The sequence below is a fragment of the Anas acuta genome, chromosome W (genome assembly GCF_963932015.1).
Source record: "Anas acuta chromosome W, bAnaAcu1.1, whole genome shotgun sequence".
Taxonomy (NCBI): Eukaryota; Metazoa; Chordata; class Aves; order Anseriformes; family Anatidae; genus Anas; species Anas acuta.
In genome coordinates, this window is record NC_089016.1 from 8213174 (window position 1) to 8233441 (window position 20268).

Genomic DNA, 20268 nt, shown 5'->3' on the forward strand with positions numbered 1-20268 from the left:
GAAAACTCAGGCCACAGAAAAAGGGTTTCAAGCCCCATTGACCCATCAAGAAGAGCCCCCAAAGGAAGGCTTTGGGTACAAGTGAACTCCCCAGGGGAGCCTTTATGCAGCCCCACATGCAACTGGACCCTCCGGGTTCGCTCTTTCACACCAACGCTAAATATAACCCTGGTCCGCATGGCAGACGACTGAAAAATTGGGCCCCAGAAAACGCATTACAAGCCCCATTCGCCCATCCAGAACTGCCCACAAAGGAAGGCTTTGGGTACAAGTGAACTCCCCAGGGGAGCCTTTATGCAGCCCCACATGCAACTGGACCCTCCGGCTTCGCTTTTTATGAGCAACCCTAAATATAACCCTAGACAGCATGGGAGTCGACTGAAAACTCGGGCCACAGAAAACGCGTTACATGCCCCATTCGCCCATCCAAAAGTGCCCCCAAAGGAAGGCTTTGGGAACATCTGAACTCCCCAGGGGAGCCTTTATGCAGCCCCACATGCAAATGGATCCTCCGGGTTCACTCTTTCACCACAAGACTTAATATAGCCCTCGGCGCAATGGGAGTAAACTGAAAAAGTGGGACTCAGAAAACGCATTGCGATTCCCCTTGGACCATCCAAAAGTGCCCCCAAAGGAAGGCTTTGGGTACAAGTGAACTCCCCAGGGGAGCCTTTATGCAGCCCCACATGCAAGTGGACCCTCCGTGTTCGCTCTTTCACAGCAACCCTAAATATAACCCTGGCCCGAATGGTAGACGACTGAAAAATCGTGCCCCAGAAAACGCGTTACAAGCCCCATTCGCCCATCCAAAAGTGCCCCCAAATGAAGGCTTTGGGTACAACTGAACTCCCCAGGGGAGCCTTTATGCAGCCCCACATGCAACTGACCCTCCGGGTTCACTCTTTCACCACAAGACTTAATATAGCCCTCGGCGCAATGGGAGAAAACTGAAAAAGTGGGACTCAGAAAACGCATTGCGATTCCCCTTGGACCATCCAAAAGTGCTCCCAAAGGAAGGCTTTGGGTACAAGTGAACTCCCCAGGGGAGCCTTTATGCAGCCCCACATGCAAGTGGACCCTCCGTGTTCGCTCTTTCACAGCAACCCTAAATATAACCCTGGCCCGAATGGTAGACGACTGAAAAATCGGGCCCCAGAAAACGCGTTACAAGCCCCATTCGCCCATCCAAAAGTGCCCCCAAAGGAAGGCTTTGGGTACAACTGAACTCCCCAGGGGAGCCTTTATGCAGCCCCACATGCAACTGGACCCTCCAGGTTCGCTCTTTCCGAGCAACATCAAACATATCCCTATTCAGCATTGGAGACGACTGAAAACTCGGGCCCCAGAAAACGATTTACGAGCCCCTTTCGCCCATTCAAAAGTGCCCCCAGAGAAAGGCTTTGGGTACAATTGAACTCCCCAGGGGAGCCTTTATGCAGCCGAACATGCAACTGGACCCTCCGGGTTCGCTCTTTCCGAGGAACACTAAACTTAGCCCTAGACGGCATGGGAGACGACTGAAAACTGGACCCTCTGGGTTGACTCTTTCACCGCAAGACTAAATATAGCCCTCGGCGCACTGGGAGGCGACTGAAAAAGCAGGCCTCAGAAATGGCATTGCGATTCCCCTTGGACCATCCAAAAGTGCCTCCAAAGGAAGACTTTGGGAACATCTGAACTCCCCAGGGGAGCCTTTATGCAGCCCCACATGCAACTGGACCCTCCGGGTTCGCTGTTTCCGAGCAACCCTTAATATATCCCTAGCCAGCATGGCAAAAGACTGATAACTTGGGCCACAGAAATAGCGTTTCAAGCCCCATTCACCGATCCAGAAGTGCCCCCAAAGGAAGGCTTTGGGTACAAGTGAACTCCCCAGGGGAGCGTTTATGCAGCCCCACATGCAACTGGACCCTCCGGGTTCACTCTTTCACCGCAAGCCTAAATATAGCCCTCGGCGCAGTGGGAGAGGACTGAAAAAGCGGGCCCCAGAAAATGTATTGCGATTCCCCTTGGACCATCCAAAAGTGCCTCCAAAGGAAGGCTTTGGGTACAAGTGAACTCCCCAGGGGAGCCTTTATGCAGCCCCACATGCAACTGGACCCTCCAGGTTTGCTCTTTCCGAGCAACACTAAACATAACCCTAGCCGGGATGGGAGACGACTGAAAACTCGGGCCCCACAAAATGATTTACGAGCCCCTTTCGCCCATTCAAAAGTGCCCCCAGAGAAAGGCTTTGGGTACAATTGAACTCCCCAGGGGAGCCTTTATGCAGCCCCACATGCAACTGGACCCTCCGGGTTCGCTGTTTCCGAGCAACCCTAAATATAACACTAGCCAGCATGGCAGAAGACTGAAAATTCGGGCCACAGAAAAAGCGTTTCAAGCCCCATTCACCCATCCAAAAGAGCCCCCAAAGGAAGGCTTTGGGTACAACTGAACTCCCCAGGGGAGCCTTTATGCAGCCCCACATGCAACTGGACCCTCCGGGTTCGCTGTTTCCGAGCAACCCTTAATATATCCCTAGCCAGCATGGCAAAAGACTGATAACTTGGGCCACAGAAAAAGCGTTTCAGGCCCCATTCACCGATCCAGAAGTGCCCCCAAAGGAAGGCTTTGGGTACAAGTGAACTCCCCAGGGGAGCTTTTATGCAGCCCCACATGCAACTGGACCCTCCGGGTTCACTCTTTCACCGCAAGCCTAAATATAGCCCTCGGCGCAGTGGGAGAGGACTGAAAAAGCGGGCCCCAGAAAATGCATTGCGATTCCCCTGGGACCATCCAAAAGTGCCTCCAAAGGAAGGCTTTGGGTACAAGTGAACTCCCCAGGGGAGCCTTTATGCAGCCCCACATGCAACTGGACCCTCCAGGTTTGCTCTTTCCGAGCAACACTAAACATAACCCTAGCCGGGATGGGAGACGACTGAAAATTCGGGCCCCACAAAATGATTTACGAGCCCCTTTCGCCCATTCAAAAGTGCCCCCAGAGAAAGGCTTTGGGTACAAGTGAACTCCCCAGGGGAGCCTTTATGCAGCCCCACATGCAACTGGACCCTCCGGGTTCGCTCTTTCCGAGGAACACTAAACTTACCCCTAGAATGCATGGGAGACGACTGAAAACTCGGGCCCCAGAAAACGCTTTCCGAGCCCCTTTAGCCCATTCAAAAGTGCCCCCAGAGGAAGGCTTTCGGTACAAGTGAACTCCCCAGGGGAGCCTTTATGCAGCCCCACATGCAACTGGACCCTCCGGGTTCTCTCTTTCCGAGCAACACTAAACATATCCATAGCCGGCATGGGAGACGACTGAAAACTCGGGCCCCAGAAATCGCTTTCCGAGCCCCTTTCGCCCATTCAAAAGTGCCCCCAAAGGAAGGCTTTGGGTACAAGTGAACTCCCCAGGGGAGCCTTTATGCAGCCCCACATGCAACTGGACCCTCCGGGTTCGCTCTTTCCGAGCAACAGTATAAATAGCCCTAGCCGGCATGGCAGACGACTGAAAAATAGGGCCCCAGAAAACGCGTTACAAGCCCCATTCGCCCATCCAGAAGTGCCCCCAGAGGAAGGCTTTGGGTACAAGTGAACTCCCCAGGGGAGCCTTTATGCAGCCCCACATGCAACTGGACCCTCCGGCTTCGCTTTTTATGAGCAACCCTAAATATAACCCTAGCCAGCATGGGAGTCGACTGAAAACTCGGGCCACAGAAAACGCGTTACAAGCCCCATTCGCCCATCCAAAAGTGCCCCCAAAGGAAGGCTTTGGGAACATCTGAACTCCCCAGGGGAGCCTTTATGCAGCCCCACATGCAACTGGACCCTCCGCGTTCAGTCTTTCACCGCAAGCCCAAATATAGCACTCGTCGCAATGGGAGAAGACTGAAAAAGTGGGCCTCAGAAAACGCATTGCGATTCCCCTTGGACCATCCAAAAGTGCCCCCAAAGGAAGGCTTTGGGTACAACTGAACTCCCCAGGGGAGCCTTTATGCAGCCCCACATGCAACTGGACCCTCCGGGTTCACTATTTCACCGCAAGTCTAAATATAGCCATCGGCGCAATGGGAGGCGACTGAAAAAGCGGGCCTCAGAAATCGCATTGCGATTCCCTTTGGACCATCCAAAAGTGCCCCCAAAGGAAGGCTTTGGGAACATCTGAACTCCCCAGGGGAGCCTTTATGCAGCCCCACATGCAACTGGACCCTCCGGGTTCGCTGTTTCCGAGCAACCCTAAATATAACACTAGCCAGCATGGCAGAAGACTGAAAATTCGGGCCACAGAAAAAGCGTTTCAAGCCCCATTCACCCATCCAAAAGAGCCCCCAAAGGAAGGCTTTGGGTACAACTGAACTCCCCAGGGGAGCCTTTATGCAGCCCCACATGCAACTGCACCCTCCGTGTTCGCTGTTTCCGAGCAACCCTTAATATAACCCTAGCCAGCATGGGAGATGACTGAAAACTCGGGCCCCAGAAAACGCGTTCCGAGCCCCTTTCGCCCATTCAAAAGTGCCCCCAAAGGAAGGCTTTCGGTACAGCTGAACTCCCCAGGGGAGCCTTTATGCAGCCCCACATGCAACTGGACCCTCCGTATTCACTGTTTCACCGCAAGTATAAATATATCCCTCGGCGCAATGGGAGAAAACTGAAAAACGGGCCTCAGAAAACGCATTGCGATTCCGCTTGGACCATCCAAAAGTGCCCCCAAAATAAGGCTTTGGGTACAAGTGAACTCCCCAGGGGAGCCTTTATGCAGCCCGACATGCAACTGGACCCTCCGTGTTCGCTTTTTATGAGCAACCCTAAATATAACCCTAGCCAGCATGGGAGTCGACTGAAAACTCGGGCCACAGAAAACGCGTTACAAGCCCCATTCGCCCATCCAAAAGTGCCCCCAAAGGAAGGCTTTCGGTACAGCTGAACTCCCCAGGGGAGCCTTTATGCAGCCCCACATGCAACTGGACCCTCCGGGTTCTCTCGTTCACCTCAAGACTAAATATAGCCCTCGGCGCAATGGGAGAAGACTGAAAAAGCGGCCCTCAGAAAACGCATTGCGATTCCCCTTGGACCATCCAAAAGTGCTCCCAAAGGAAGGCTTTGGGTACAAGTGAACTCCCCAGGGGAGCCTTTATGCAGCCCCACATGCAACTGGACCCTCCAGGTTCGCTCTTTCCGAGGAACACTAAATATAGCCCTACCCGGCATGGCAGACTACTGAAAACTCGGTCCCCAGAAAACGCTTTCCCAGCCCCTTTCGCCCATTCAAAAGGGCCCCCAGAGGAATGCTTTGGGTACAAGTGAACTCCCCAGGGGAGCCTTTATGCAGCCCCACATGCAACTGGACCCTCTGTGTTCGCTGTTTACGAGCAACCCTAAATATAACCCTAGCCAGCATGGCAGAAGACTGAAAACTCGGGCCACAGAAAACGCGTTACAAGCCCCATGCGCCCATCCAAAAGTGCCACCGGAGGAAGGCTTTGGGTACAAGTGAACTCCCCAGGGGAGCCTTTATGCAGCCCCACATTCAACTGGACCCTCCGGGTTCGCTCTTTCCGAGCAACACTAAACATAACCCTAGCCGGGATGGGAGACGACTGAAAACTCGGGCCCCAGAAAACGCATTCCGAGCCCCTTTCGCCCATTCAAAAGTGCCCCCAGAGGAAGGCTTTGGGTACAGCTGAACTCCCCAGGGGAGCCTTTATGCAGCCCCACATGCAACTGGACCCTCCAGGTTCACTCTTTCACCGCAAGCCTAAATATAGCCCTCAGCGCAATGGGAGAAGACTGAAAAAGCGGGCCTCAGAAAACGCATTGCGATTCCCCTGGGACCATCCAGAAGAGCCCCCAAAGGAAGGCTTTGGGTACAAGTGAACTCCCCAGGGGAGCCTTTATGCAGCCCCACATGCAACTGGACCCTCCGGGTTCGCTGTTTCCAAGCAACCCTTAATATAACACTAGCCAGCATGGGAGACGACTGAAAACTCGGGCCCCAGAAAACGCTTTCCGAGCCCCTTTCGCCCATTCAAAAGTGCCCCCAGAGGAAGGCTTTGTGTACAACTGAAATCCACCAGGGGAGCCTTTATGCAGCCCCACATGCAACTGGACCCTCCGTGTTCGCTCTTTCACAGCAACCGTAAATATAACCTTGGCCAGCATGGCAGACGACTGAAAAATCGGGCCCCAGAAAATGCGTTCCAAGCTCCATTCGCCCATCCAAAAGTGCCCCCAAAGGAAGGCTTTGGGTACAAGTGAACTCCCCAGGGGAGCCTTTATGCAGCCCCACATGCAACTGGACCCTTTGAGTTCGCTGTTTCTGAGCAACCCTTAATATAACACTAGCCAGCATGGGAGACGACTGAAAACTCGGGCCACAGAAAAAGCGTTTCAAGCCCCATTCACCCATCCAGAAGTGCCCCCAAAGGAAGGCTTTGGGTACAAGTGAACTCCCCAGGGGAGCCTTTATGCAGCCCCACATGCAACTGGACCCTCCGGGTTCGCTCTTTCACAGCAACGCTAAATATAACCCTGGCCCACATGGCAGACGACTGAAAAATCTGGCCCCCGAAAACGCGTTCCAAGCCCCATTCGCCCATCCAAAAGTGCCCCCAAAAAAAGGCTTTGGGTACAAGTGAACTCCCCAGGGGAGCCTTTATGCAGCCCCACATGCAACTGGACCCTCCGGGTTCGCTGTTTCCGAGCAACCCTTAATATAACACTAGCCGGCATGGGAGACGACTGAAAACTCGGGCCCCAGAAAACGCTTTCCGAGCCCCTTTCGCCCATTCAAAAGTGCCCCCAGAGGAAGGCTTTGGGTACAAGTGAACTCCCCAGGGGAGCCTTTATGCAGCCCCACATGCAACTGGACCCTCCGTGTTCGCTGTTTCCGAGCAACCCTTAATATAACCTTAGCCAGCATGGGAGACGACTGAAAACTCGGGCCCCAGAAAACGCGTTCCGAGCCCCTTTCGCCCATTCAAAAGTGCCCCCAAAGGAAGGCTTTCGGTACAGCTGAACTCCCCAGGGGAGCCTTTATGCAGCCCCACATGCAACTGGACCCTCCGTATTCGCTCTTTCACAGCAACCCTAAATATAGCCCTGACCCGCATAGCAGACGACTGCAAAATCGGGCCCCAGAAAACGCGTTACAAGCCCCATGCGCCCATCCAAAAGTACCCCCGGAGGAAGGCTTTGGGTACAAGTGAACTCCCCAGGGGAGCCTTTATGCAGCCCCACAGGCAACTGGACCCTCCGGGTTCGCTCTTTCCGAGCAACACTAAACATAACCCTAGCCGGGATGGGAGACGACTGAAAACTCGGGCCCCAGAAAACGCTTTCCCAGCCCCTTTCGCCCATTCAAAAGTGCCCCCAGAGGAAGGCTTTGGGTACAGCTGAACTCCCCAGGGGAGCCTTTATGCAGCCCCACATGCAACTGGACCCTCCGTGTTCGCTGTTTACGAGCAACCCTATATATAACCCTAGCCAGCATGGCAGAAGAGTGATAACTCGGGCCACAGAAAAACAGATTCACGCCCCGTTCGCCCATCCAGAAGTGCCCCTAAAGGAAGGCTTTGGGTACAAGTGAACTCCCCAGGGGAGCCTTTATGCAGCCCCACATGCAACTGGACCCTCCGGGTTCACTCTTTCACCGCAAGCCTAAATATAGCCATCGGCGCAATGGGAGAAGACTGAAAAAGCGGGCCTAGAAAACGCATTGCGATTCCCCTGGGACTATCCAAAAGTGCCCCCAAAGGAAGGCTTTGGGTACAAGTGAACTCCCCAGGGGAGCCTTTATGCAGCCCCACATGCAACTGGATCCTCCGGGTTTGCTGTTCACAGCAACCCTAAATATAACCCTGGCCCGCATGGCAGACGACTGAAAAATCGGGCCACAGAAAAAGCGTTTCAAGCCCCATTCACCCATCCAGAAGTGCCCCCAAAGGAAGGCTTTGGGTACAAGTGAACTCCCCAGGGGAGCCTTTATGCAGCCCCACATGCAACTGGACCCTCCAGGTTCACTCTTTCACCGCAAGCCTAAATATAGCCCTCAGCGCAATGGGAGAAGACTGAAAAAGCGGGCCTCAGAAAACGCGTTGCGATTCCCCTTGGACCATCCAAAAGTGCCCCCAAAGGAAGGCTTTGGGTACAAGTGAACTCCCCAGGGGAGCCTTTATGCAGCCCCACATGCAACTGGACCCTCCGGGTTCGCTGTTTCCAAGCAACCCTTAATATAACACTAGCCAGCATGGGAGACGACTGAAAACTCGGGCCCCAGAAAACGCTTTCCGAGCCCCTTTCGCCCATTCAAAAGTGCCCCCAGAGGAAGGCTTTGTGTACAACTGAAATCCACCAGGGGAGCCTTTATGCAGCCCCACATGCAACTGGACCCTCCGGGTTCTCTCTTTCCGAGCAACACTAAACATATCCATAGCCGGCATGGGAGACGACTGAAAACTCGGGCCCCAGAAATCGCTTTCCGAGCCCCTTTCGCCCATTCAAAAGTGCCCCCAAAGGAAGGCTTTGGGTACAAGTGAACTCCCCAGGGGAGCCTTTATGCAGCCCCACATGCAACTGGACCCTCCGGGTTCGCTCTTTCCGAGCAACAGTATAAATAGCCCTAGCCGGCATGGCAGACGACTGAAAAATAGGGCCCCAGAAAACGCGTTACAAGCCCCATTCGCCCATCCAGAAGTGCCCCCAGAGGAAGGCTTTGGGTACAAGTGAACTCCCCAGGGGATCCTTTATGCAGCCCCACATGCAACTGGACCCTCCGGGTTCACTCTTTCACCGCAAGCCTAAATATAGCCCTCGGTGCAATGGGAGAAGACTGAAAAAGCGGGCCTCAGAAAACGCATTGCGATTCCCCTTGGACCATCCAGAAGAGCCCCCAAAGGAAGGCTTTGGGTACAAGTGAACTCCCCAGGGGAGCCTTTATGCAGCCCCACATGCAACTGGACCCTCCGGGTTCGCTGTTTCCAAGCAACCCTTAATATAACACTAGCCAGCATGGGAGACGACTGAAAACTCGGGCCCCAGAAAACGCTTTCCGAGCCCCTTTCGCCCATTCAAAAGTGCCCCCAGAGGAAGGCTTTGTGTACAACTGAAATCCACCAGGGGAGCCTTTATGCAGCCCCACATGCAACTGGACCCTCCGTGTTCGCTCTTTCACAGCAACCGTAAATATAACCTTGGCCAGCATGGCAGACGACTGAAAAATCGGGCCCCAGAAAATGCGTTCCAAGCTCCATTCGCCCATCCAAAAGTGCCCCCAAAGGAAGGCTTTGGGTACAAGTGAACTCCCCAGGGGAGCCTTTATGCAGCCCCACATGCAACTGGACCCTTTGAGTTCGCTGTTTCTGAGCAACCCTTAATATAACACTAGCCAGCATGGGAGACGACTGAAAACTCGGGCCACAGAAAAAGCGTTTCAAGCCCCATTCACCCATCCAGAAGTGCCCCCAAAGGAAGGCTTTGGGTACAAGTGAACTCCCCAGGGGAGCCTTTATGCAGCCCCACATGCAACTGGACCCTCCGTGTTCGCTCTTTCACAGCAACCCTAAATATAACCCTGGCCCACATGGCAGACGACTGAAAAATCTGGCCCCCGAAAACGCGTTCCAAGCCCCATTCGCCCATCCAATAGTTCCCCCAAAAAAAGGCTTTGGGTACAAGTGAACTCCCCAGGGGAGCCTTTATGCAGCCCCACATGCAACTGGACCCTCCGGGTTCGCTGTTTCCGAGCAACCCTTAATATAACACTAGCCGGCATGGGAGACGACTGAAAACTCGGGCCCCAGAAAACGCTTTCCGAGCCCCTTTCGCCCATTCAAAAGTGCCCCCAGAGGAAGGCTTTGGGTACAAGTGAACTCCCCAGGGGAGCCTTTATGCAGCCCCACATGCAACTGGACCCTCCGTATTCGCTCTTTCACAGCAACCCTAAATATAGCCCTGACCCGCATGTCAGACGACTGCAAAATCGGGCCCCAGAAAACGCGTTACAAGCCCCATGCGCCCATCCAAAAGTACCCCCGGAGGAAGGCTTTGGGTACAAGTGAACTCCCCAGGGGAGCCTTTATGCAGCCCCACAGGCAACTGGACCCTCCGGGTTCGCTCTTTCCGAGCAACACTAAACATAACCCTAGCCGGGATGGGAGACGACTGAAAACTCGGGCCCCAGAAAACGCTTTCCCAGCCCCTTTCGCCCATTCAAAAGTGCCCCCAGAGGAAGGCTTTGGGTACAGCTGAACTCCCCAGGGGAGCCTTTATGCAGCCCCACATGCAACTGGACCCTCCGTGTTCGCTGTTTACGAGCAACCCTATATATAACCCTAGCCAGCATGGCAGAAGAGTGATAACTCGGGCCACAGAAAAACAGATTCACGCCCCGTTCGCCCATCCAGAAGTGCCCCTAAAGGAAGGCTTTGGGTACAAGTGAACTCCCCAGGGGAGCCTTTATGCAGCCCCACATGCAACTGGACCCTCCAGGTTCACTCTTTCACCGCAAGCCTAAATATAGCCATCGGCGCAATGGGAGAAGACTGAAAAAGCGGGCCTAGAAAACGCATTGCGATTCCCCTGGGACTATCCAAAAGTGCCCCCAAAGGAAGGCTTTGGGTACAAGTGAACTCCCCAGGGGAGCCTTTATGCAGCCCCACATGCAACTGGACCCTCCGGGTTTGCTGTTTCACAGCAACCCTAAATATAACCCTGGCCCGCATGGCAGACGACTGAAAAATCGGGCCACAGAAAAAGCGTTTCAAGACCCATTCACCCATCCAGAAGTGCCCCCAAAGGAAGGCTTTGGGTACAAGTGAACTCCCCAGGGGAGCCTTTATGCAGCCCCACATGCAACTGGACCCTCCAGGTTCACTCTTTCACCGCAAGCCTAAATATAGCCCTCAGCGCAATGGGAGAAGACTGAAAAAGCGGGCCTCAGAAAACGCATTGCGATTCCCCTTGGACCATCCAAAAGTGCCCCCAAAGGAAGGCTTTGGGTACAAGTGAACTCCCCAGGGGAGCCTTTATGCAGCCCCACATGCAACTGGACCCTCCGGGTTCGCTGTTTCCAAGCAACCCTTAATATAACACTAGCCAGCATGGGAGACGACTGAAAACTCGGGCCCCAGAAAACGCTTTCCGAGCCCCTTTCGCCCATTCAAAAGTGCCCCCAAAGGAAGGCTTTGTGTACAACTGAAATCCACCAGGGGAGCCTTTATGCAGCCCCACATGCAACTGGACCCTCCGGGTTCTCTCTTTCCGAGCAACACTAAACATATCCATAGCCGGCATGGCAGACGACTGAAAACTCGGGCCCCAGAAATCGCTTTCCGAGCCCCTTTCGCCCATTCAAAAGTGCCCCCAAAGGAAGGCTTTGGGTACAAGTGAACTCCCCAGGGGAGCCTTTATGCAGCCCCACATGCAACTGGACCCTCCGGCTTCGCTCTTTCCGAGCAACAGTATAAATAGCCCTAGCCGGCATGGCAGACGACTGAAAAATAGGGCCCCAGAAAACGCGTTACAAGCCCCATTCGCCCATCCAGAAGTGCCCCCAGAGGAAGGCTTTGGGAACATCTGAACTCCCCAGGGGAGCCTTTATGCAGCCCCACATGCAACTGGACCCTCCGGGTTCACTCTTTCACCGCAAGCCTAAATATAGCCCTCGGTGCAATGGGAGAAGACTGAAAAAGGGGGCCTCAGAAAACTCATTGCGATTTCCCTGGGACCATCCAAAAGTGCCCCCAAAGGAAGGCTTTGGGTACAACTGAACTCCCCAGGGGAGCCTTTACGCAGCCCCACATGCAACTGGACCCTCCGGGTTCGCTGTTTCCGAGCAAGCCTAAATATAACCCTAGCCAGCATGGCAAAAGACTGAAAGCTCGGGCCACTGAAAAAGCGTTTCAAGCCCCATTCACCCATCCAGAAGTGCCCCCAGAGGAAGGCTTTGGGTACAAGTGAACTCCCCAGGGGAGCCTTTGTGCAGCCCCACATGGAACTGGACCCTCCGGGTTCGCTCTTTCACATTAACCCTAAATATAACCCTGGCCCGCATGGCAGACGACTGAAAAATCGGGACCCAGAAAACGCGTTACAAGCCCCATTCGACCATCCAAAAGTGCCCCCAGAGGAAGGCTTTGGGTACAACTGAACTCCCCAGGGGAGCCTTTATGCAGCCCCACATGCAACTGGACCCTCCGGGTTCACTCTTTAACTTCAAGCCTAAAAATATCCCTAGGCGCAATGGGAGAAGACTGAAAAAGCGGGCCTTAGAAAACGCATTACGATTCCCCTTGCACCATCCAAAAGTGCCCCCAAAGGAAGGCTTTGGGTACAAGTGAACTCCCCAGGGGAGCCTTTATGCAGCCCCACATGCAACTGGATACTCCATATTCGCTCTTTCACAGCAACCCTATATAGAACCCTGGCCCGCATGGCAGGCGACTGAAAAATCGGGCCCCAGAAAAGGCGTTACATACCCCATTCGCCCATCCAGAAGTGCCCCCAGAGGAAATCTTTGGGTACAAGTGAACTCCCCAGGGGAGCCTTTATGCAGCCCCACATGCAACTGGATACTCCATATTCGCTCTTTCACAGCAACCCTATATAGAACCCTGGCCCGCATGGCAGGCGACTGAAAAATCGGGCCCCAGAAAAGGCGTTACATACCCCATTCGCCCATCCAGAAGTGCCCCCAGAGGAAATCTTTGGGCACAACTGAACTCCCCAGGGGAGCCTTTATGCAGCCCCACATGCAACTGGACCCTCCGGGTTCTCTCTTTCCGAGCAACACTAAACATATCCATAGCCGGCATGGGAGACGACTGAAAACTCGGGCCCCAGAAATCGCTTTCCGAGCCCCTTTCGCCCATTCAAAAGTGCCCCCAGAGGAAGGCTTTGGGTACAAGTGAACTCCCCAGGGAAGCCTTTATGCAGCTCCACATGCAACTGGACCCTCCGGGATCACTCTTTAACTTCAAGCCTAAATATAGCCCTCGGCGCACTGGGAGAATACTGAAATAGCTAGCCTCAGAAAACGCATTGCGATTCCCCTTGGACCATCCAAAGGTGCCCCCAAAGGAAGGCTTTGGGTACATCTGAACTCCCCAGGGGATCCTTTAAGCAGACCCACATGCAACTGGACCCTCCGGGTTCGCTCTTTCCGAGCAACAGTATAAATAGCCCTAGCCGGCATGGCAGACGACTGAAAAATAGGGCCCCAGAAAACGCGTTACAAGCCCCATTCGCCCATCCAGAAGTGCCCCCAGAGGAAGGCTTTGGGTACAAGTGAACTCCCCAGGGGATCCTTTATGCAGCCCCACATGCAACTGGACCCTCCGGGTTCACTCTTTCACCGCAAGCCTAAATATAGCCCTCGGTGCAATGGGAGAAGACTGAAAAAGCGGGCCTCAGAAAACTCATTGCGATTTCCCTGGGACCATCCAAAAGTGCCCCCAAAGGAAGGCTTTGGGTACAAGTGAACTCCCCAGGGGAGCCTTTGTGCAGCCCCACATGCAACTGGACCCTCCGGGTTCGCTCTTTCACATTAACCCTAAATATAACCCTGGCCCGCATGGCAGACGACTGAAAAATCGGGACCCAGAAAACGCGTTACAAGCCCCATTCGACCATCCAAAAATGCCCCCAGAGGAAGGCTTTGGGTACAACTGAACTCCCCAGGGGAGCCTTTATTCAGCCCCACAAGCAACTGGACCCTCCGTATTCGCTCTTTCACAGCAACCCTATATAGAACCCTGGATAGCATGGAAGGCGACTGAAAAATCGGGCCCCAGAAAAGGCGTTACAAACCCCATTCGCCCATCCAGAAGTGCCCCCAGAGGAAATCTTTGGGTACAAGTGAACTCCCCAGGGGAGCCTTTATGCAGCCCCACATGCAACTGGACCCTCCGGGTTCACTCTTTCACCGCAAGCCTAAATATATCCCTTGGCGCAATGGGAGAATACTGAAAAACGGGCCTCAGAAAACGCATTGCGATTCCCCTGGGACCATCCAAAAGTGCCCCCAAAGGAAGGCTTTGGGCACAACTGAACTCCCCAGGGGAGCCTTTATGCAGCCCTACATGCAACTGGACCCTCCGGGTTCTCTCTTTCCGAGCAACACTAAACATATCCATAGCCGGCATGGGAGACGACTGAAAACTCGGGCCCCAGAAATCGCTTTCCGAGCCCCTTTCGCCCATTCAAAAGTGACCCCAGAGGAAGGCTTTGGGTACAAGTGAACTCCCCAGGGGAGCCTTTATGCAGCTCCACATGCAACTGGACCCTCCGGGTTCGCTGTTTACGAGCAACCCTAAATATAACCCTAGCCAGCATGGCAGAAGACTGAAAACTCAGGCCACAGAAAAAGAGTTTAAAGCCCCTTTCGCCCTTCCAGAAGTGCCCCTAAAGGAAGGCTTTGGGTACAAGTGAACTCCCCAGGGGAGCATTTATTCAGCCCCACAAGCAACTGGACCCTCCGTATTCGCTCTTTCACAGCAACCCTATATATAACCCTGGCCGGCATGGCAGACGACTGAAAAATCTGGCTCCAGAAAATGCGTTACAAGCCCCATTCGCCCATCCAGAAGTGCCCCCAGAGGAAGTCTTTGGGTACAACTGAACTCCCCAGGGGAGCCTTTATGCAGCCCCACATGCAACTGGACCCTCCGTGTTCACTCTTTAACTTCAAGCCTAAATATAGCCCTTGCCGCAATGGGAGAAGACTGAAAAAGCGGGCCTCAGAAAACGCATTGCGATTCCCCTTGGACCATCCATAAGTGCGCCCCAAAGGAAGTCTTTGGGTACAACTGAACTCCCCAGGGGAGCCTTTATGAAGCCCCACATGGAACTGGACTCTCCGGGTTCGCACTTTCCGAGCAACCCTAAATATATCACTAGCCAGCATGGCAAAATACTGAAAACTCGGGCCACAGAAAAAGCGTTTCAAGCCCCATTCACCCATCCAGAAGTGCCCCCAGAGGAAGGCTCTGGGTACAAGTGAACTCCCCAGGGGAGCCTTTATGCAGCCCCACATGCAACTGGACCCTCCGTGTTCACTCTTGAACTTCAAGCCTAAATATAGCCCTTGGCGCAATGGGAGAACCCTGAAAAAGCGGCCCTCAGAAAACGCATTGCGATTCCCCTTGGACCATCCAAAAGTGCACCAAAGGAAGGCTTTGGGTACAAGTGAACTCCCCAGGGGAGCCTTTATGCAGCCCCACATGCAACTGGACCCTCCGGGTTCTCTCTTTCCGAGCAACACTAAACATATCCATAGCCGGCATGGGAGACGACAGAAAACTCGGGCCCCAGAAATCGCTTTCCGAGCCCCTTTCGCCCATTCAAAAGTGCCCCCAGAGGAAGGCTTTGGGTACAACTGAACTCCCCAGGGGAGCCTTTATGCAGCTCCACATGGAACTGGACCCACCGTGTTCGCTGTTTACGAGCTACCCTTAATATAACCCTAGCCAGCATGGCAGAATCTGAAAACTCGGGCCACAGAAAAAGAGTTTCAAGCCCCATTCGCCCATCCAGAAGTACCCCCAGAGGAAGGCTTTGGGTACAAGTGAACTCCCCAGGGGAGCCTTTATGCAGCCCCACATGTACTGGACCCTCTGAATTCGCTCTTTCCGAGCAACACTAAACATAGCCCTAGCAGGCATGGGAGGCGACTGAAAACTCGGGCCCCAGAAAACGCTTTCCGAGCCCCTTACGCTCATCCAAAAGCGCCCCCAGAGGAAGTCTTTGGGTACAAGTGCACTCCCCAGGGGAGCCTTTATGCAGCTCCACATGCAACTGGACCCACCGTGTTCACTGTTTACGAGCTACCCTTAATATAACCCTAGCCAGCATGGCAGAATCTCAAAACTCGGGCCACAGAAAAAGAGTTTCAAGCCCCATTCGCCCATCCAGAAGTGCCCCTAAAGGAAGGCTTTGGGTGCAAGTGAACTCCCCAGGGGAGCCTTTATGCAGCCCCACATGCAACTGGACCCTCCGGGATCACTCTTTAACTTCAAGCCTAAATATAGCCCTCGGCGCAATGGGAGAAGACTGAAATAGCGGGCCTCAGAAAACGCATTGCGATTCCCCTTGGACCATCCAAAGGTGCCCCCAAAGGAAGGCTTTGGGTACATCTGAACTCCCCAGGGGAGCCTTTATGCAGACCCACATGCAACTGGACCCTCCGGGTTCGCTCTTTCTGAGCAACAGTATAAATAGCCCTAGCCGGCATGGCAGACGACTGAAAAATAGGGCCCCAGAAAACGCGTTACAAGCCCCATTCGCCCATCCAGAAGTGCCCCCAGAGGAAGGCTTTGGGTACAAGTGAACTCCCCAGGGGATCCTTTATGCAGCCCCACATGCAACTGGACCCTCCGGGTTCACTCTTTCACCGCAAGCCTAATATAGCCCTCGGTGCAATGGGAGAAGACTGAAAAAGCGGGCCTCAGAAAACTCATTGCGATTTCCCTGGGACCATCCAAAAGTGCCCCCAAAGGAAGGCTTTGGGTACAACTGAACTCCCCAGGGGAGCCTTTACGCAGCCCCACATGCAACTGGACCCTCCGGGTTCGCTGTTTCCGAGCAAGCCTAAATATAACCCTAGCCAGCATGGCAAAAGACTGAAAGCTCGGGCCACAGAAAAAGCGTTTCAAGCCCCATTCACCCATCCAGAAGTGCCCCCAGAGGAAGGCTTTGGGTACAAGTGAACTCCCCAGGGGAGCCTTTGTGCAGCCCCACATGCAACTGGACCCTCCGGGTTCGCTCTTTCACATTAACCCTAAATATAACCCTGGCCCGCATGGCAGACGACTGAAAAATCGGGACCCAGAAAACGCGTTACAAGCCCCATTCGACCATCCAAAAGTGCCCCCAGAGGAAGGCTTTGGGTACAACTGAACTCCCCAGGGGAGCCTTTATGCAGCCCCACATGCAACTGGACCCTCCGGGTTCCCTGTTTTCGAGCAACCCGTAATATATCCCTAGGCAGCATGGCAGTCGACTGAAAAATCGGGCCACAGAAAACATGTTACAAGCCCCATTCGCCCATCCAAAAGAGCCCCCAAAGGAAGGCTTTGGGTACAAGTGAACTAACCAGGGGACCCTTTACGCAGCCCCACATGCAACTGGACCCTCCGTGTTCACTGTTTACGAGCAACCCTAAATATAACCCTAGCCAGCATGGTAGACGATTGAAAACTAGGGCCCCAGAAAAAGCGTTTCAAGCCCCATTCGCCCATTCAAAAGTGCCCTCAGAGGAAGGCTTTGGGAACAAGTGAACTCCCCAGGGGAGCCTTTACGCAGCCCCACATGCAACTGGACCCTCCGGGTTCGCTGTTTCCGAGCAACCCTTAATATAACACTAGCCAGCATGGCAGAAGACTGAAAACTCGGGCCACAGAAAAAGCGTTTCAAGCCCCATTCACCCATCCAGAAGTGCCCCCAAAGGAAGGCTTTGGGTACAAGTGAACTGCCCAGGGGAGCCTTTATGCAGCCCCACATGCAACTGGACCCTCCGTATTCGCTCTTTCTCAGCAACCCTAAATATACCACTAGCCTGCATGGCAGACGACTGAAAAATCGGGCCCCAGACAACGGGTTACAAGCCCCATTCGCCCATCCGAAAGAGCCCCCAGAGGAAGGCTTTGGGTACAAGTGAACTCCACAGGGGAGCCTTTATGCAGCCCCACATGCAACTGGACCCTCCGGGTTCGCTCTTTCCGAGCAACACTAAACATAACCCTAGCCGGCATGGGAGACTACTTAAAACTCGGGCCCCAGAAAATGCTTTCCGAGCCCCTTTCGCCCATTCAAAAGTGCCCCCAGAGGAAGGCTTTGGGTACAAGTGAACTCCCCAGGGGAGCCTTTATGCAGCCCCACATGCAACTGGACCCTCCGGGTTCGCTCTTTCCGAGCAACACTAAACATATCCCTAGCCGGCATGGGAGACTACTGAAAACTCGGGCCCCAGAAAATGCTTTCCGAGCCCCTTTCGCCCATTAAAAAGTGCACCCAGAGGAAGGCTTTGGGTACAAGTGAACTCCCCAGGGGAGCCTTTACGCAGCCCCAAAAGCAACTGGACCCTCCGGGTTCGCTGTTTCCGAGCAACCCTTAATATAACACTAGCCAGCATGGCAGTCGAGTGAAAACTCGGGCCACAGAAAAAGAGATTCAAGCCCCGTTCACCCATCTAGATGTGCCCCTAAAGGAAGGCTTTGGGTACAAGTGAACTCCCCAGGGGAGCCTTTATGCAGCCCCACATGCAACTGGACCCTCCGGGTTTACTCTTTCACCGGAAGCCTAAATATAGCACTCGGCGAAATGGGAGAAGACTGAAAAACCGGGCCTCAGAAAACGCATTGCGATTCCCCTTGGACCATGCAAAATTGCCCCCAATGGAAGGCTTTGGGTACATCTGAACTCCCCAGGGGAGCCTTTATGCAGCCCCACATGCAACTGGACCCTCTCTATTCGGTCTTTCTCAGCAACACTAAATATTAGATAGATAGGGCTTTAAACTAGGTAAGAAGGGGGATGGGGCTGAAGCAAGGACTGTTGGGGCTGTGCCAGGGGGAACAATGGCAAGGCCGGAGGATAAGGTAAAGGCCCAGCTGAAGTGCATCTACACCAATGCACGCAGCATGGGTAATAAACAGGAGGAGCTGGAAGCCATCGTGCAGCGGGCAGGCTACGACTTGGTTGCCATCACGGAAACGTGGTGGGACCAGTCTCATGACTGGAGTGCTGCGATGCCTGGCTATAGGCTCTTCAGAAGGGACAGGCAGCACAGAAGGGGTGGCGGTGTGGCTCTCTATATTAGAGAGTCTTTCGATGTTGTAGAACTCGAGGCTAGGAATGACAAGATCGAGTCCCTTTGGGTTAGGATCGGCAGGGACAACAAGGCTAGTGTCCTGGTCGGGGTCTGCTATAGACCGCCGAACCAGGATGAGGAGACGGATGAGGAGTTCTACAGGCAGCTGACAGAAGTTGCGAAATCGTCAGCGCTTGTACTCGTGGGGGACTTCAACTTCCCTGACATATCCTGGAAGCACAACACAGCCCAGAGGAAGCAGTCTAGGAGGTTTCTGGAGAAAGTGGAAGATAGCTTCCTGACGCAGCTGATTAGTGAACCTACCAGGGGTGGTGCCCTGCTAGACCTTCTCTTCACAAACAGAGAAGGACTGGTGGAGGATGTGATTGTCGGGAACAGTCTTGGGCAGAGTGACCACGAAATGGTGGAGTTCACTATTCTTGGCGGGGCCAGGAAGGGAACCAGTAAAACCACTGTATTGGACTTTCGGAGGGCTGACTTTGGGCTGCTCAGGACACTAGTTGCTGGAGTCCCATGGGAGGCGGTTCTGAAGGGCAGAGGGGTCCAGGAAGGCTGGGCGCTCTTTAAGAGGCAAATCCTAATGGTGCAGGAGCGGTCTATTCCCATGCGCCCAAAGATGAGCCAGCGGGGAAGAAGACCAGCCTGGCTCAACAGAGAATTGTGGCTTGAGCTTAGGAGAAAAAAGAGGGTTTATAATCTTTGGAAAATTGGGCAGGCCACTAAGGAGGACTATAAGGATGTAGCGAGGCTGTGCAGGGACAAGATTAGGAAGGCCAAAGCTCGTCTGGAGCTCAATCTGGCTACTGCCGTTAAAGATAATAAAAAACGCTTTTTATAAATACATCAACACAAAAAGGAGGACTAGGGAGAATCTCCATCCTTTACTGGATGCAGGGGGAAACTTAGTTACAAGAGATGAGGAAAAGGCGGAGGTGCTCAATGCCTTCTTTGCCTCAGTCTTTAGCGGCAAAACCGGTTGCTCTCTGGATACCCAGTACCCAGAACTGGTGGAAGGGGACGGGGAGCAGGATGTGGCCCTCACCATCCACGAAGAACTGGTTGGTGACCTGCTACGGCACTTGGATGTCCACAAATCGATGGGGCCGGATGGGATCCACCCAAGGGTACTGAGAGAACTGGCAGATGAGCTGGCCAAGCCCCTATCCATCATTTATCAGCAGTCCTGGCTATCGGGGGAGGTCCCAGCTGACTGGCGGCTAGCAAATGTGACGCCCATCTACAAGAAGGGCCGGAGGGCAGACCCGGGGAACTACAGGCCGGTCAGTTTGACCTCAGTACCAGGGAAGCTCATGGAGCAGATCCTCTTGGGAGTCATCATGCGGCACTTGAAGGGCAAGCAGGCGATCAGGCCCAGCCAGCGTGGGTTTATGGAAGGCAGGTCCTGCTTGACGAACCTGATCTCCTTCTACGACAAAGTGACGCGCTGGGTGGACGAGGGAAAG